The sequence below is a fragment of the Dama dama genome, chromosome 19 (genome assembly GCF_033118175.1).
Source record: "Dama dama isolate Ldn47 chromosome 19, ASM3311817v1, whole genome shotgun sequence".
NCBI lineage: Eukaryota > Metazoa > Chordata > Mammalia > Artiodactyla > Cervidae > Dama > Dama dama.
Genome location: NC_083699.1, coordinates 59,029,824 through 59,048,707, shown reverse-complemented (window position 1 = coordinate 59,048,707; position 18,884 = coordinate 59,029,824). Strand labels below are relative to the sequence as shown.

Genomic DNA, 18,884 nt, shown 5'->3' with positions numbered 1-18,884 from the left:
ACATTCCCTTCCTCCTCCATTCATATGTTGAAGTCCTAACCTTCAGTGTGACTATATTTGGAAATAGGGCCTTTAAAGGAGTTGTTATTGTTTAGTCAATAAATCATGTCCAACTCTTTTGTGACGCTATGGACTGTAGCCCACCAGCTCCTCTTTCCATGGGATTTCCCAGGCAAGAATGCTGGAGTGGGTTGCCATTTTCTTTTATAAGGGAAATGCCCAACCCAGGGATCAAACCCACATCTCCTGCATTGGCAGGCAGGTTCTTCATAACTGAGCCACAGGGAAGTAAAAAAAAGAGTGGACATACGTATTTGTATACATTTTCACTTTGCTGCACACCTGAAACTGACACCATAAATAAAGTCATAAGAGTGTGGTTCTAATCCAATAGCACTGTTGCCCTTAGGAAAAGAGAAAGAGACAAAAGGGATGAGTATACATAGAGCAAAGGCCATATGAGGAGACACTAAGAAGAAAGTCAGCTGCAGGCCGAGGAGAGAGGCCATGAGGAGACACTAAGAAGAAAGTCAGCTGCAGGCCGAGGAGAGAGGCCTCATGAAAAAACAATACTGCTGACACCTTGATATCGGACTTCCAGCCCCCAAAACTGGGAAATAACTTCTGTTGGTTAAGCCACCTATTCTGTGATATTTTGTTATGGCAGTTCTAGAAAACTAATATAGGCACTAAGGTTTTCACAACAACCTGCAAGCTAGGAATTGATTAAATTTATTTTAGCTTCCCTGATGGCTCAGACAGTAAAGAATCTGCCTGCAGTGCAGGAGACATGAGTTTGATCCCTAGGTCAGGAAGTTCCCTTGGAGAAGGAAATGGCAACCCACTCCAGTATTCTTGCCTGGAGGATCCCATGGACAGAGGAGCTTGGTGGCCTATGGGGTCCATGGGGTCACAAAGAATGAGAAATGACTGGGTGACTAACACTACAGTGACTACATTTGACTGGTACAGAAACAGATTATGGGAGAGTTGAGAAGTGTCTCAAGTGACACAGAAACAGTATGTGGAATAACCAAGATTAAACATAGATAGATCTCTCCTTTAGACCAATGTTTTTTTCCTCCTTGTCTATTTTCTACCTTTGAGCACATAAGAGTGTTAAAAAGTTAGTTTTTATATTGACCCGAATATTTTATTATTGTATGTTTCATCACTGGCTTGTGTTCTACTTGAAGTCACAGAAACCTATATAATTTATCTTCTTTGTAACAGTCCTAACTTTTCAAACAGTCTCAGTTCTGTTGACCATTCCTCATATCATTTGTTTCATTTCCCTACCATCCTGGTCACTTACTCTTGAAGATGTTGCTGTTTATTCATATTTCTTATACTGGATTGTTAAGTTATATCTTGTCTATATCATCCATGAGTAGTCTTTTAGAAATGTAAAGACAAAATCCTTATCTATCCATCTAAAACATTTCATCTAATTAGATGTAGCACATCATTCCAGTCTTTCAAGATGTTTTGGGAACTTGATTACATCATTTAACAACTTTTTTATGTATTTGGATTCATGTCATGTGCAATTCTGTTAAAAATGTTTTTATCCAAATTATTGAAACAAAAATGGTGGTGAAGATGAGATTTAGAATATTCCTGCAATATGCCATAGATTTCCTTCCACTTTGACATTGAGCCATTTGTTTGTACCTAATAATGTGGACATTCAACCAGTTACTAATTTATCTGTACTTAGATTAGTTACTAATATATCTGTACATCTAACCCAGGTGAGATAGATCATATATTCTAGACATGATTTCATTGGAGCCATTCTGGTTTCTAGCAAGCACCATTTTTTCTGGGGATCATAAACCATGGCTCTATGCTTTATTGTTTTAATAATCCATTCGGGGCTCTTTCTCAGGACTGACAACAAGCTGTTTGTATGTATAAACTGCCTTCTTATACTTTCTAAAAATTAGAACATTTTTTATATCTCTAGTTGCCTAATATTTTTCTCTTCTCTTCAGATATGAATGGCAATAACTGATTTTATTAATAAACCCTTTCTTTAGCCTACAGCTCTCTAGCCCTATTTCTAGGCTTCTCTGTTTTTCCTTTTTTCTGTGTCCTCCCAAGGAATAGAGTCTCTATGTATAATCATGAGCTTCCCTGGTGGCTCAGACAGTAAAGAATCTGCCTGCAATGCAGGAGACCTGGGTTTGATCCTTGGGTCAGGAAGATCGCCTGGTGAAGAGAATGGCAACCCACTCTGGTATTCTTGCGTGGAGAATCCCATGGACAGAGGAGCCTAGCTGGCTACAGTCCATGGGGTCGCAAAGAGTCAGACACGACTGAGCGACTAACACACACACACACGTGTAATCATAATGACACCTAGAGATAGTCTGCTGGTCAGATATGTATCTGTAAACCAGAAGAGTAGAGAGTACTTAGGGGGCTGACTTGGGCCTGGTTGTGCTGGCAGAGGAGAAGGGGCTGTGATCAGTGGAGGCTTTGTGCTCGCCTCTGTGTATGGCTCTGCCTAACTTCTGTTTTTCACTTCTGGCTGTGAACCTGGATAAGATTGTATCCTTTTCCTATTCATTCTGGTTGATTTCTTTTGCCAAAGATTCAAGACAGCTTTGTATTTTTCAGTCTTAAACTGCAAGATGTTGTGATATACGATTCATTTATTTTCCCATGAAGACTCTCTCCAAGGCAGGCATGTACCTTGACCTTTACCTAATCAAAAAAAGTTGTTTGGGGGATGGGAGACGGGGAGGCAGGTTGGACTTTAAATGCACAAATCAGTTCTAATAAAAACACTGAGATTCAGGTGCCTGAGGTTAGAAATACTGGAGGGAATTCAATTACACTAATTAATATTTAAGAAGGGCTAGAGATCACATGCTGAATGTGGAAAACTAGGCCAGTCAGACATGAGCATATGGGGAGGGCAAGATCAACTGATAAAAGTAACAAACAAATCATACATAAATGCTCCAACAGGAATGAAAAAGAGAATACAAAATAAATGTTCCAAATGACACTGCAGAGGAGGTAAAGTAAATGGTCTACCAGATATAAAAGCAAAATGTTCTAACACACACAAGACTTTTTATTGGTTTTATATAAACACATATATTATAAAAATGGTTCTTTCAAATACATTAGTAGGAAAAGTTACCCAATTATAAAAACAGAGACTTAGTTTCAGATCTGTGGATTCAGAACATACTGTATTTGCCCTTGTTTCCTCACTGGTTCAAGTAGTAGTCTTAATAAGGGTTGGTTTTCATAATAGGTGGTTCCATTAGGTTCAGCCTACCTGGATGCCTAAAACATGATGGAAGGTTGGAAAACAGCAGAGTATTCTGGGTTCTACGCAGGCTTTTTAGTTCTACCTCTGATATTTGGTTGGTATCACAGCTTATACCACATTTTCTTGTTTAATTTGATTTTTCATTTGTGGTCCAGACAGTTAATTCTGATTTGCGGTCACTCTTGTACACCTCAAAGCTTTCTAGAGAAGGCACTAATGGTACCAACATTACTCTGCTTCTACCATATAAACAGTTCTTTCTTCTACCCTAGCATTTGCCTACCCATATCCAGTCCCCCTCTACCTCTAAGCCCTGTCTTCCTCTGTCCTTTTGCTCAAGTTCATGGGAAAGTTATATGCTGAACTTTGTTCTCCTACTATACTCATCTTATTCTTTCAAAGCTCTACCCTCTGAAAGCCACAGTTTATCAATTCATAGCCATGTCTTAGAAACTTTGAAAACTGGAAGTCCAGAGAATTCACTGGATTGCTTTTTGCTATCATCATGAAGAAGCAAAAGTAGAAGCCCGAGTAGAAATGGGAAGAGGACTGAGACCGAGATTTGGGTCCCTTTCTGAATTCTCTGGTGTACATAGATGGTAACTACATGACTGTGGAAAAATCCTATGTCTATGTACAATGTATAAATGATATACATCTCTCTCTGGTGGAGAGAACAAAACAAAAGACAAAAACAAGGTTCTTGTTCTTCAGGAGTTTAACCTCCAGTTGAAGAAATAATTTAAATAAACCAACCCCCCCCAAATAAACCATCCTCAAATGATCAAATTGTCCTTAAATAATAGAGGAACAGAGAGAGGGAATATGGTTACTTCCTAAAAATTTGAACCAAATTAGTGGTTTTAAAACACACTGCTTCGTGTCCTCAAGTTTAAGAAGAGATGATTAAGCAGTTAAATATTTAATTAAAATGTAAATTAAAAATTATATACTTGTGTCAATTTACAATTGTCATAATAAAGACATGCAAATTTAAGTGTATTATATACATTTTTAAAAGATCAATGTGTTGTTACAAGTTAAATGTGTACAATAAGGTTAACTAGTTTTTACATAGCCGCACATTAAGACCCTCAAATTGGAAGGCAGGCTGTTTTAAAAAAAATAACAAAAATCAGAAAACAAAAACCCTATTACTATATGCAACTACTTAACTGTATATAATGATTTTCTTGACACCATACAGTAGTCCATTTCTCATACAAAAATACATTGAATTTTTAATAATAATGAATGAAAGTTACTTAGCACATTGCCTACTGCATAAAAAGCTCTAATAAATATTATTAACTGCAATAATCAAAATTGATAAACATCTAAAAGCCAGTTGTTTTCTTCTGGTTAATTTTTTATATTTAGAGTTTTTCTTTGCTTCTAGAATGTTCTATGAATAAGATCTCTTCAGCTCCATGTGAGTTATCACATGGGATTGTGGGGGTTCATTTTGGTAGTTCTGTATTAGCTTTTCTGTCACTGTCTGTGTTATTTTCTCATTCCTGTTCAATGGTTCAAAAAGTAAAACTCAAGAAAGAGCTAAACATTATGAGCAATATATTGAGATGAATGGTTATCACAATTGGGCGAAAAAGAATATTATTAAAAATAAGTCACGCTAAGGAAGAGCAGCTGATGATAGCAGCTGTGAAATGGCTGTACATGGTGGGAACCAGTGAGCCCCAAAGAAACAAAAGAATAAAAAAAAACAATGGAAGGCCATGAAACTTACATGATTTACGAGGAAAGTGTAAACTTAATGAACAGCCACTGAAGACTACAAAAGCCAGAAAAGTCACTTCTGGATGAATATTTGGACAAGAGAATAACATGGGAAGGACTGATGTTCTCTGATCAAATGGGAATTACTAATGAGAATAGAATGAGAAATAAGACAAATGGAATATTTTACTGTATTTTATTTCTTTATGGTATAACCTGCAATGAGGGGACAATATTTTTTTTGTATACCAATATACATAGGATGTTTAAGAAATGTTTGGTAATAACAGCAACCACAATGAGGATGATATCGTTTTAAGAGCCCAAGTTAGATGTTCATGGACAAGATAAACTAAAATTAGAACCCATGTTGGCAGGCATTGCGGCAAGGTATTCTGTGATACAAAAGCTTTTATTAAATATGGCTCTGAGGATTTAATTGTTTAAAAAATATTTTATGTAGGCAACACAAAAACACAGTTCATTCGGCATGCAGACATATGGCTTTTTGCCTTGTACCTGGATACAGACCTGCCACTCAACATCCATGAACATGAAATTCAGTTAAAAACTAAAAACAAAGACATTGCCAAGGAAATTGAGATGGTAGTATATAACATTATGCCTGAGAGAATAAACTATTGAGACAAGATGAACAAAACCAACTGAGATGAGACAAGCAAATTTAACACAAGTCAAGGAAGCTGTCTCTAGTGTTAAAATAAAAATGCTACCAAACAGAACCAAACTTGCTATACACAGGAATTCATGGGCATAGCAAACAAAGAATTTTTTCCTCAGAATCTATGCTGATAACTCCTGTGAGATTACTCCAAACATGGGGAATTCTTTCAGAATTGCCTCTGTTTCCAAAGGAAATTTTTAAGACATTTCATGAAACAAGTGGAACTTTATCAGAAATAAGCCTTTAAATTACTAAAAAGAAAAGGCTAGCCTACTTAGGAAAAGAAAACTCATTAAGCACAAATGCTGAGGATAACTGTGATTTAGGGAGACATAGTAGGAAATATTTTCATTAAAGCCTGATATCTTCTGTTCTTGAGAAGAAATTGCTCCACTCTGCTGAACTCCAGCTTCTTTTGCACAATGTATCTCCGAAACTCATCCATTCTGTTGTCTGTGTTACAGTCCATTTTGCTTTGTTTGCTTGCTGTGCATGCTTAGTTGCTCAGTCCTGTCCAACCTTTGTGATCCCATGGGCAGTAACCTGCCAGGCTCCTCTGTCCACGGGATTTGCCAGGCAAAAATACTGGCGTGGTCTACCATTTCCTCCTCCAGGGGATCTTCCTGACTCAGCAAATGGAACCCAAGTCTCCTGCATTGTGGGTGGATTCTTTACTGACTGAGCCACCAGGAAAGCCTGAAAACCTGTATTTAGTTATAAACCTTTATTCATGAATTTTCATTTGAAATCTCCACTTAGGAAAAAAAATCATATTCATTCTCATTCCAACATGAACTATGTAAACTTTGAAAATTATCTTAAAAAAAAGCACTGTTCCTTTTAGTTTAGTGTTTTTGCATTTTCCATTAGTGGACATTTGGAAAATAATATAATAGTGAATATCATCACCAGGTCAATAACATAATTTAATCTGTAACTTTAAAATCAAGCTTTTCTTTTCATGCTGTTTTATAAATAACTGCTTTATTTTGCCACAATTAAAGTATCTTTTTACCAAATTTTATATAAATGCACTAGATATAGTAAATATATTTTTGGCTAAAAATGACAACAATGCAAAGTATATGATAAAGATTATATCATTGTCTCATTTTCATTTTGATAAAATCTCTTTTTAGGTGATATCATTTTATATTATGCTTTTTTGTGCTGCTTAATATTATAATTAATAATTCATATTTTTTTCTTTTCCTTCTCACTCTGACAACTTTTATTTTTAATCGGTGGGCATGTGCCAAATTGGTTTGTTATTTATTTATAATGTAAAATGACAAGGGAATTGAATATGTGAAATAAGATGGAGAGATTTTCTTTCATACGACAAAAATTTCTTAGTAATGGGGATGTTTCTTGCTTACCCTGTGGACTCAAGGATTTTGGAGAGGTTAGATCAGATGGCACCAGTGCCTCATATGACAATGTAGGATAAATATATTGAATGGAATTGTTCATTTATGTCTTAAAATTCATTTTAGTTTTGTGAAGACAGCTGGGTGCAAGCACAGGAAGAGGACAAAAGAATAACAAAATTTGTGAAAGACTCCCTATTTTGATAGATGCTAAAGTGCAAATTAAGTAAAAATTCTGACCAAACAGATCTATTTGTATTCTTTCCTAAATGCTAAAACATGCAAATTTAATAGGAACAAACAGAAAATTTCATAGATATGGAATTTCCATTGACACAAATAAAAAGCTCTGTCTGTAGGGCTTTATGGAGCATAAATAACCCCTTCAGTTCTGCCCCTAACCAGAAACTATACGATGTGAAGGCTAGGGCACTGAATGGTTGTGACAGAAAATTCAGAGTGTGGTCTCAATGACATCAGCAACCAAATCACCAAGGCTGATCTCAATGAAGAATTACAGGCTCACCCAAGAATTACAGTGGAATCAGGATCTGTAGGGATGTGGCTCTCGAATCTGCACTTGAAGCCAGCTCCTGAGGTAGATTTAAGTTTGAGAATAGTCTTAGGGCAAACCCCTGTATGTCACTAGAGCTCCTCACTGTTAGACATGCTCTTTCAATTCATCATTTGTGTTGAACATTAGAGAATTCACAAGATACAACACACGTGATCAAGCAATATGCTTCCTCAAAGATTCCAGTGTCTCAAATTTCTTCTATTAATTTAAAAACCACAGTCTACTCTGTGACTGCCCTACTTAAGCCAACACTTTATCTCTGACTCTGCCTTTGTTGTCAACCTGTGCAGACTTCCAGTCTTTGACATCATTCAATTAGCCTCCAACATTTGAAACAGAGGATCTTTTCCCCAATAGTTCATCCCAATCCCCACTTAAAACTTGATGATTAACAGACTATATTTATGTGTAACATTGAATATTTCAAAATAACTTTTTGACACTAACTATTTTGATCATTATTAAAATATAGGAGGTCGATTTTGAGGCAGATGAGGGAACCAATGCACCAGGAGGTTAAATCCTTTAACTAAGATTGACTCATTAAGTGGCAAAGTATGAACGAAAGCATAGGTATTCAAACATTATACCACATTGCCTTTCAACCTTTTTCCTGAGCAAACCTTTCCCAGACTTTAAGGAATATGCCCATTTTAAGGGGTCTGTATCTTTGAGATATTTTCATCTATACTAGAATGTACCTGGTATTTATCTTTCTGAAATGGATGACAGAAAACCCAATTTTACTGTGTTAGTTATAGGATTATGTATTCTAGGTGGTCCAGTTTAAAATGGCAATAATAACGATGCTAAGGTGCCATTCTTGTGAGGTATTATTTCTGACCTGGTAATAGATACATTTTAAAAAGTTTATCATTTTGAATTTTCATAATTCATTTTAAGGTTTGGTACTACTGTAGATGGTACTAAAGGAAATCAGTCCTGAATATTCACTGGAAGGACTGATGCTGAAGCTGAAACTCCAATACTTTGGCCACCTGATGCGAAGAACTGACTCACTGGAAAGACCCTGATGCTGAGAAAGACTGAAGGCAGGAGGAGAAGGGGACAACAGAGGATGAGATGGTTGGATGGCATCACCGACTCGATGGACATGAGTTTGAGCAAGCTCTGGGAGTTGGTGATGGGCATGGAAGCCTGGAGTGCTGCAGTCCATGGGGTCGCAAAGAGTCAGACATGACTGAGCAACTGAACTGACTGACTGACTGACACTACTGTAGATATGAGAAAGAAAAAATAACTGCTGTTATGTTGAATATGTATCAAAAAATTGCTAATAGCCGTGACTACTACTTGGTTAGCTATACTATTTGAATGTAACCATGGGAAGTGAAGTTTAGAAACTCATTCATAATAACTGCCATATAATGAAAGGAACTAGAAGGTATTACCATAAGAATAACATTAACAAACTGGTGAATTTTCAATAGGGTTCTATCAGATCAGATTATTTGAAAAATACACCTCCCCCCTTAAAAATCTTCATATTTAAGTTTTTAGGAAGAGTGCCAGTAGACCTGTCTATTAAACACTTTACTTAAATAGCATTAGAGAACCTTTCAGAAATAGGAGGTGGATTTGATTTCAGTATTTTTGATCCCCAGAGGTTAGGGCTGGGGGGCAGCCAGAGGAAGAGAAGAGTAGGTGATGGGTATGTAAACATGGAGGAAGGTGCCTCCTTGTCTGAATTTAAGCACCCTGAGTATAATGAAGAAAAATTTCATTATTCTATGTTTATATATCTTTGTGTGAAACAAGTACTGTCCTCTAAAACTGAAGTTTACATAGGCTCTATTGTAACACCCTATGAGAATTTCTTTAAACATCAAAATTTATTTTTCCAAGTAAAAACTTTCATGATTTAGCGTTATTAAAATCTAAATTAATGTTTCCATTGATTTGTCCAGAAGAGGGACCTAAGTACAGTTTAGAGAGCAACCTTTTTAGTAATGATTGGTAGCAATGTTTCCCTTCTATCAGATAGCAAGCTATAGAAACACAAAGCAATGGATGTATACCTAGATAAAAATAATTTTGTAGAGTCCAACTAGTATCTGAGAGTTGAGGACAGGCTGAAGTGGACTCCTTGGCTCCCTTCTGTCCAAAAATTTTCTGTTTCCCTATTTCCTATGGTTACCACCATGGAACATGTTAAAATCTCAGTAGGGACTCTGTTTCAACTTTTCCTTTCAAAACACAGTGAAAAAGCTTAATGGAAAAAAAATGTCCTTCCTGTCTCCATGCCAGGCACAGTGTAAGATCCACAAACTTAAAAGCCAGGCAAATAGTCTTTTATTTGCACCAAAGCTAAGCAAGTGACCTAGTGCTACAAAAATTCCCAAATAGGCATGTGACCTGACTAATGTGTGCTGTGAGATGAGTCAAGGAAAATGGAACCATCTGTACTTTTATTGGACAGTCAAATAATTCCTCTCTGTCTATCCAAAAACATAATTTGTATACTTGAAGAGAGATACAAGGATCTAATTTTTAAAATTGGTGATACAAAATATAACCTAGTAAACATAGATAGAGATAAGCAAAAATTGTTTAAGAGAACCATGATCGCTCTCAGAAATTCTTACTACTCATTTGTGTACTAAAGCTTCTTTAAGACTTACAGGAGGAAATCCAGGAAAAGAAAGGTAATAACAAGATGGCATAGGGACTTCCCTGGTGGCTGAGTTGGTAAAGAATCCATCTGCAATGCAGGAGACGACCTGCAGTGCAGGAGATAGGAGACTCAGGTTCTATCCCTGGGTTGGGAAGATCCCCTCGAGAAGGAAATGGCAACCCACTCCAGTACTCTTCTCTGGAATATTCCAAGGACAGAGGAGCCTGGAGGGCTACAGTCTCTGGGGTCGCAACAGTTGGACATGACTTAGTGACTAAATCACCACAACCAACAAGATGGCACAATCTTCAAGCAGTGGGATCTGTGCACCCTTCTTTCTCTGCAATGAAAGCTACCAATGAATGAAATCTGAGAGTGAGTGATGGCAGGAAAATAGCAATCAGCTGTAGGGCCATATTAGTTTTGTAGGTTTATAAAGCTTTGCCATTGTTTTTTAAACTTATATGTCAATCATGCACCACACTTCCATTATCCTATATGGGAATTTCAGTGAATTTTTTCTATCAGGTTCTTATCAAGTTCATCTCAATTTGTTCAACAAGTTCTCAATCTCGATGGAAAACAAGGGCAGAGTAGTGATAGTTGGTAAAATATAGTAATAAATAGTTGGTAAAATATGTCTTTCAAAGACAGCACCTAACAAAATATGCATGTTTTGGAAGTGAAAAGGCAAGATGGAACTGAGCAGGATACTGTGGATAAGGTGACAACCAAGCATCCACAGAGAATCCCAAGATACCTGCTTTTTCTTTCATAAACTAAAGTGCCTCCTCACTTTATCAACAAGGAAGCCAAACTGAAATATAACAAAAGCAGCAAACATATAATATACTTGTACCACAAGCCTAGAACTATGTCAAATATTTAAATGCATCATCTCATTTAACTCTCACAAATATCTGACAAGGCAACTATAATAATTTGCATTATACCAATGAAAAAGCTAAAGCTGACAGAGAATAAGTAACTTATTCAAGTTGCACAGTAACTAAATAGAAGAGCCAATATATGAACTAAGATCTGTTTGATTTCAAAATCCAGGCTCTTAACCACTAGGCCAGTAGTTCTTAACCCAGACTGCTCACTGGAATCAACTGGGAAGTTTTTAAAATCTACAGATACTCAGACCCTACACCCAGAACAACTAACCAGAATTTCTTGTGCAGGGGACCCAAACATGTGTGTTCATTTCCAAGCTCTCCTGGGTGATTATAATATGCAGCCTGGATTGTAAACCACTGTACCATGCTCAGTCTCTTTGCAGTTGCTTTCCCCCAGCCCCACTACATACTCCTTGCTATGTTCCTTCATCAAGACTATTGGAAAAGTAATATATATGTGAAAGTTTTTAAAAAGCATTGTTACAGCAGAATATGGTCACAAGTCCAATCAAAGAGACACCCGTTCATATCTGTTTACAGGCTATGATGAGTGAACACAAAGACCCTAATTTATCACTCTCATCTCCAAACGGGAAGTATAAAGCTGGCCTTAAAAGCCCTTCATACCAAAACTAATCAATAAAATTTGGAAAGTCCTCCTCCTTTACTTTCACAAATCTAATGAGTAGCTACTAGACCCAAAGGGAAAATCCAATGGCCGAATATTCCCTTACAATGCTACTTCACACAGGATTCAATGCAACCAAAAGACATTCCAAACAAAGAAGTAGTAGAAGTAAAGAGGAAACGTATGTTGTAACCAAGTGAGATTTCAAGTCAGAAGTCTTAGGTTTCTGTCTGTACTCTGCCACTTTACTGCCATGAGTTGAGGCTACAATCAGTTTCCTTTTCTGTACTGAAGCTACATCTCCCTTAGTGAAGTGATTTTAAAAGTGTGGGCCCCACCAGCATCACTTGGGAACTTGTTAGAAATGCAAATTATCAGTCCCTACCGCTAGACTCAGAATCAGAAACCCTGAGAGTAGGGCCTAGCACTTTGCATTTTTAACAAGCAGTCCATGTGATTCAGATCATTTCCAGGTGATTCTGATGTGTCTACTTCATCTCTGTGTGTGTGTGTGCGCACTAAGTTGCTTTAGTCATGTCCGACTCTTTGCGATTCTATGGACTGTAGCCCTCCAGGCTCCTCTATCCATGGGATTCTCCAGGCAAGAATACTGGAGTGGGCTGCCATGTCCTCCTCCAGGGGATTTTTCCACTCAAGGATCAAACCTGCATCTCTTACATCTCCTGCATTGGCAGGTGGGTTCTTTACCATTAGCACCACCTGGGAAGTCCATCTACTTCATAGGGTTGCTCTCTAAGGGCAAAAGGATGTTGTGTTAGTTTTTATTGCTATCTGCTTAAGTCAGAAATCTCAAATTCTCTAGCAGAAACAGAGAAATAATATTACAGTGTACATTAGTTAGATTAATAACCTCATTTCTGAATTTCACTTTGAATGTGTAGATGAGGCACAAGTCAACCAGAGGTTATGCAATTAGCTTAGAGTCAAAGAGAAAGCAAGGAGTAGAGCTGAGAAGGAAACCCCAGAATGAACTTGATTTTAATTCAATCAAACTGTTAAAGTACCAACCACGCACTTTCATCTATAATCACAATGAACCTTTTTATAAACAAGTCTCTATCTCTCAGCTTAAAAAAGTATAACAGTAGCTTTTTGGATTTTAAAATGGATTGACTTCTATAATTCTGTGCTAAAGGCAGCTCAAGAAGCAATAAGAAATCACAAGCTTTCTACAGGGAGAAAGTGCAAGTGCCCAGACTTCTGTATGTGTGAAGTACAGACAAGTACTCCCCTTGGTCATGTCACATTTCTGATTATTGCAATGGTGGAAACCATCAGAAATGAAAGTATCTAGTGGTTGAGTTTTCACTGAAACATATATATATATGTATGTATATACATGCATACTTCTACAATACTATTATTTGGATGCTATAAAACATAAAAGGGATTTCAGATGTTTTGGAATATTTTTTTTCCTCTATCCTCCTGTCAGCAGCATTCTATCTTTTCACTGTAATTTATCTGATATAGCTACTAAGAAGCTTGATAGCTTTACATGCAAGGGTGCAGAAAAACAAAGAGCAAGGGAATGGGTTGTTAATGAAATTCTCTGATTGTAAAAAGCACTTTGAAATGATCAGGTGGTAAATAATAATAAGAGAAAATAGGATAAAGTGCTTTGATGCTACAGCAATAGTCACTATATAAATGCAGAAGAGATCAGACATGAATAGAATTTGCATTTTATGCAGCTTCTCTGTGTGTATATAGAATATACAGTTGCTAATTTTTCAACAGTGCTGGTAAAATATTGTTCAAAATCTATTCTTACTATCTTATCACTTTAAAAGGCATCATATAGAAGGACCCATCTGTCCTAGTGAAATGGTGAATGTATCTAAAGAGGCTAGAGAAAGAGCCTCTTTCACAAGAAAAAAAAGAGCCCAAATAAAAGGAGAAAATGAAGAAGAGAAAATAGTAACACTATCATAACAGCTATGGAGACATACACAAAGATGATCTCTGAGAAACATCAGGGACGAATAACTCTGTTAATGTGTGGCCTCTGTGGAACTACAATGAAGATATATGGTCATACACCAAAAATACAGACATGAGCTCTTTCTCTTCCCTGGGCTATTTTTATGATGGTAGTTGTTTTTAAATGAAAACAGGGAGAGGGGAGTTAGAAGTATGGATTTTTTTTTTTTTATTGTTATTACTGTTACTGTTTACCTTAGCTATATTGCTAACAGAAATTCCATACCAGATACTTCCAACAGTTGCATGATCTCAGTGCTTATCGTGAATTTGCCTTTAATTTTCTTATTTTTTTCCTTAGTACTTGCTCATAACCCAATGCCCATTCATTAAGGTATACCAAAGCCTAGTCCATGGTTACTCTTGAGGAGCTAGAGAAAATGCTAAAAGTTGGAGAGTCTCTTAGTTACAGAGGGAGAGTCTGATTAGAATTCTGAGATAGCAGAGATCTTAATAAAAAGACCACTAGCCAAATAATAGAGCACTGATGATTGAATCAGCCTCAATACACAATTCTTTCCCTTCCTTTGTCCTCTTCCTTTGTGGACCTTTCTGTCTCTAGGATCTTTTCTGTCTCTGGTCATTAAAAAATCCAGATATTTCAAATATCACAAATTTTCAACTTGGAAGAAAACACAAACTTTTTCAGAAAAACCATCTCTGTGTATTCACAAAATTTGCACTTATTTCTGCAATAAGGAAATGGACAGAGAATTTCCAACATTAGAAAGGAATAATAATAATATTAATAGTAATAATGAAATTAATAATAATACTTTGGATTCTAGAAGATGTTTTATCACAAAGATTCACAAGTATTAATGGAGACTCCAGAACAAAGAGTTAATTAAGCCAAAGTCAGGCTCTCTGGAAAGCTGCAAATGGTCTCAGAACAGACTTTAGTGATAAATAAACACTGGGATTGGGCATAAAAGCATCTCCCTGTCCCTTGTTCTAAAAGTTAACTATTAAACCATATGTTGTTCATGCTGATTTGTTTTACTCAATTCTAGAAACAAGGACATGTCGATCAGATTGCACTGGGCAACTGAACATTTAGTGAAGGCTTTGTGAAGACTGTGTTCTTCCCACTGGTCCTACCCAAAGGGCTTCTATTATCAGACTATCAAGTCTGTGTTGCTATGAAGAATGGAAAGTATCTTCTTTTGAAGAACAAGTTCTTCCTCTACCTGTTTTCTGGTTCTGGTACATTCAACATTTTAAGTGCTTGATCTCTTCCTCATCCCCACTCTTCCCAAACCATTTCCTCTCTTCTACTCTATTCTTTTAATTATTTACAGACTTGCTTGCCTGGACACTTCATTTTAGTAGAAGTTGGCTGATTTTTTTCAGCACCTTTTAGTGGAATGCAATAATAGATGAATAGAGAGGGAATTGGTCTTTATTGTTATTTTTAGGTTTCATATGTGACAGAGATTTTTTTCCCTTTATTGATTTTTCCTGTATACTGTCCACTCTACAGCTTGAAATGGCTACCATGGTATTTGAGAAACTGGTTGTTCTTCACTGTTGAAATCACATTTTAAAACAGTTTTTGCAAGTCACATTTTACTCGGTTTTAAGGAAAATTTTGTTTGCTTTCACTTTCTTTGTGGAGTCATGCTGGCAGAGAAACACAGTCTAGAACATTGCTTTTAAATGTGGTATGATTGGGATTATAACGATATTGATTCTGTATTTAAAATTTATTAGATTGAACCATGTGCAGTTAAAAGGAAAAAGAAGTCATAAGACTTTAATATTCTTCACAAATATGAGCACCAAGAGACGCAAATGTTAAAATTCATCAAGCACAACACAACATCCCACCATTGGAAAGAAATTTTCTCATGTCCAAAATTCATCTGGGGTAGGGCAAGGAGTTGGAACATTTATGTGTGGAATTTTCCTCCATATTTTTGATAACAAATATCTGGGAATGTATCTTAATATTTATGTAATATTATAATACATTTCTGAAAATGATACATTATAGGTTAGAAACAACATGACAGGAAGTTCATTTTGAATATAACCAGGAATAGGAAATTTTCCTACGCTAACCTTCTGGAACTGTTCATTTTCACTTATATTTCCTGGACTCTATGCTGTACAGAGAAGAATAAAAGCTGAACTATGGGATAAAGAAGAAGGGCAAACGTAGCCTATGGTATTCAGATTTGTAAAAAGTGGCAATATTTATTTTTTAAAAAACAAGATTTGGGGCTGAGTTTTACAGTAATTTTTGATAAATAAAGCCTCCTGAATTTTCAAAAAGTGTAAGAATGAAACATCTATTTTAAATTTAGAGTATTAAATAATAGTGAAGACATATATCAAAATTGGCAATATCCAGAATTTGAGAGAAGGACATTGAACATTCATTGTGAGTGGAGGAAGGGTGAGCTTGCTGCCTAAGAAAAGCACTCATGATGTATAAACCAAAACTTAGCATCATACAATAAGGTTTTTATATCTTTCTTCTCTGGGGAATATTTGAAGAAAGACGGTTCCAGGGCTCTTGCTACTGTTTTTTTTTTTTTTCTTTTTTTAAGCTAAAATTTCACTCTAAATGCTAGTGAAATTTCCAAAGTTCCTCTTGGAGGTTTTGACCCAAATGAAGTTCAGTGGTTGTGGCAACGAGATAAACTAAGCCTCTCTACACTAACACTCAAGTCCTTGCTCAAAGCAAGGTCTTAGGATTTGGATTGCAAACTGGCAAATTCAATGGTCCAACTGCACAAGGGCAAATACTAAGTATTAATCTGGAAAGTAAAGATTCTCAATCTTGGCAGGAGGGTAGTCCTACCACTGCTTTACTGTATGTCCAAACTCTAGCTAAATTATATATCTCCATTTGAAATGAACCTGAGAAAGAGGCAATGTCCTACTAAGTGCTGTCTCTTTGGTATGTATTTTCCAAACTGTAAACCATGAAGTGCTATATAAAAGCAAAATAGTATTAATGCCTCATAAGATAAACATATAGATTGATGATGAATGTATTAAAAGTACTTTATAAAGGTACTAATACTAGTACTACTAATAACAATTCTTCAGAAATTTGGTGGGAGAAAATATCTACAGAATACATTTGCTGAGAAAAATCATCAGATTTCAATTTTGGAGAAAATAACTAGGAGAAGTCACAGGAGACTTTTGAGGGTAAACCTGAAATCCCTGGTCTATGAACCACCCATTTTAAGCTCCAGTTTATTCAGAACTAATAATGACCTGTCTCTTGAAACCAAAGGGAGCAGTAAAGAAAGTTACCTACATTCATGTGCTTCAGCCTTCTGGAGATCAGTGAATCCACAACCTGAAGCTCATATTTCTATAAAAAGGATAACAGTGAAATCTCATCATTACTTTGTTTGCTTTGAGGAAATTGGCTATGCCTCCGATTAAATTATACTACAAACTTCTTTCCCATTACCAAAATGTAAATACATAACCAGGCATAAGAATGTGATAAAGGAGGAAAGATGAGATTTAGAGTCTTAGAACCTTGGGTGTGTATCCCACTTCCACCCCTTAACAAGTTATTTAACCTCTCTAGATCAAAGTTTTCTAATCTATTAAGTGAAGATAATGGTAGCTATCTCACAGGATTGTTTTAAGAATTATATGTAAAATTCTTGGTGCAGAGAGGTCACTCAATAAATGATAGCCAAATCACTGTCTGGAGTAAAATGCAGATAAAATATATTTCACCCGACTGTTGCTCTGTGAGGTAGGTTTGGTGTCCAAGCTACAAAATCCATTAAGCCAAAATAATTTGGTCACTTTAGCAATGCATTTTAGAGATATTTTAAAATGACATTTTCCCAAAGTCAAACTAGCTTATGGCTATATCAAATTGCTGTATTTAAAAGGGAGCTTTATTCAGTTCATAAAATAGTGTATCTAGTTTTGTTCCCCAAATCTAGGATCATAAAGATCTTCCACCAAAGAGGATAAGAGTGACATTTAGAAAAACAAGTTTTTTAAAAAAAAAACTATAGTAGGAAATGAATGTAGGTTATCAGGATAACAGGAAGTCAAAGCAACATGGAGAAGAAATATGTCCTGCAGATGAAGAAAAATGGAAAGACACTTTACTCCAGAGAGATGGAGTAAAGAACAATCCCAAGCCCTAGAAGCCTGTAGGTTAAAAAGTGATTGAAACTCTGACTCTAAGGTAAGACGTAAAGAAAGATTCAAGAGTACCTATCAGTAGAAGAAAAGCAGTGAGAGCAAAATTCCTAGGAACCAGATGCATTTAGGAATAAAATCCTTAAAACTGGTCTGCTCCAAGGTAGTGCTAGCTTCAGAAAACACAAATATTGATGGGTTAAATCAGGACTGGAGAAAATATAAAGCCAAATATGGGCAGCTCTGAGGGAAAAAAAATAGGCAGCTTGGGACTCAACTGTCATCACAATTCATTTGTGTTTCACATCCCACTGTTTGTGACATTAACAGAATTTCGAATTTAGCAATGAACTATTTTTGTATTGTGAATATCTGCAGCCATTTTCCATATGTAGCTACCACTGAAACTAGAAATAATAGCCCTGTGATCTTTAAAATGCTTCCAATTAATACTATTCAGATTACGGGTCACCTAAGAGTATCTCAAGTTAATTCACTTTTCCTATCATTTGAAATGGAGCATTTTCCCTGCTCTTTATTTGCATTAAGTTCAAATTATTTGACTATGTTAGTAACAGGTCTTTTGTTGGCTTTTGCTTTTATTGTCATTCTTCAAAAGATAGAGTTGGTTTTAGATTTTTTAATTTTATCTTCATTTAACTAAAATAAATAAGGCAGACCTTTTCATAATAGCATTTAAATAGGTAAAATTTATACACAGCACTTTGATTGTATGTCAAATATTAAGCAAGGCAATTTCAGGTATTAGTGTTTGTTATATTGGAATGTATATACCAATTCATATGAATCATATTTATATTTATATATATATATTCTACACATAATAGGCTTATATTCATTGTACACAGGGTTTTTCTATCTTATTGTTGTCACTGCCGTTGTCAATGGATATCATTTAT

The 18,884-nt window shown here is 36.0% G+C and overlaps 1 protein-coding gene across 41 annotated transcripts in view; it reads right to left on the bottom strand.

Annotated features, from left to right (window-relative positions):
* Positions 1 to 18,884, bottom strand: part of ZBTB20 (zinc finger and BTB domain containing 20) — an 846,735-nt gene that overhangs the window by 410,831 nt on the left and 417,020 nt on the right. For 5 of the 41 annotated variants that reach the window (XM_061167135.1, XM_061167144.1, XM_061167132.1 and 2 more), the window contains one exon: positions 17,108 to 17,164. The exons of the other annotated variants lie outside the window; for them this stretch is intronic. The gene's annotated coding sequence lies outside the window, so the exon portion shown is untranslated. The remainder of the gene's footprint in view (positions 1 to 17,107; positions 17,165 to 18,884) is intronic. 41 annotated transcript variants of the gene reach the window in all.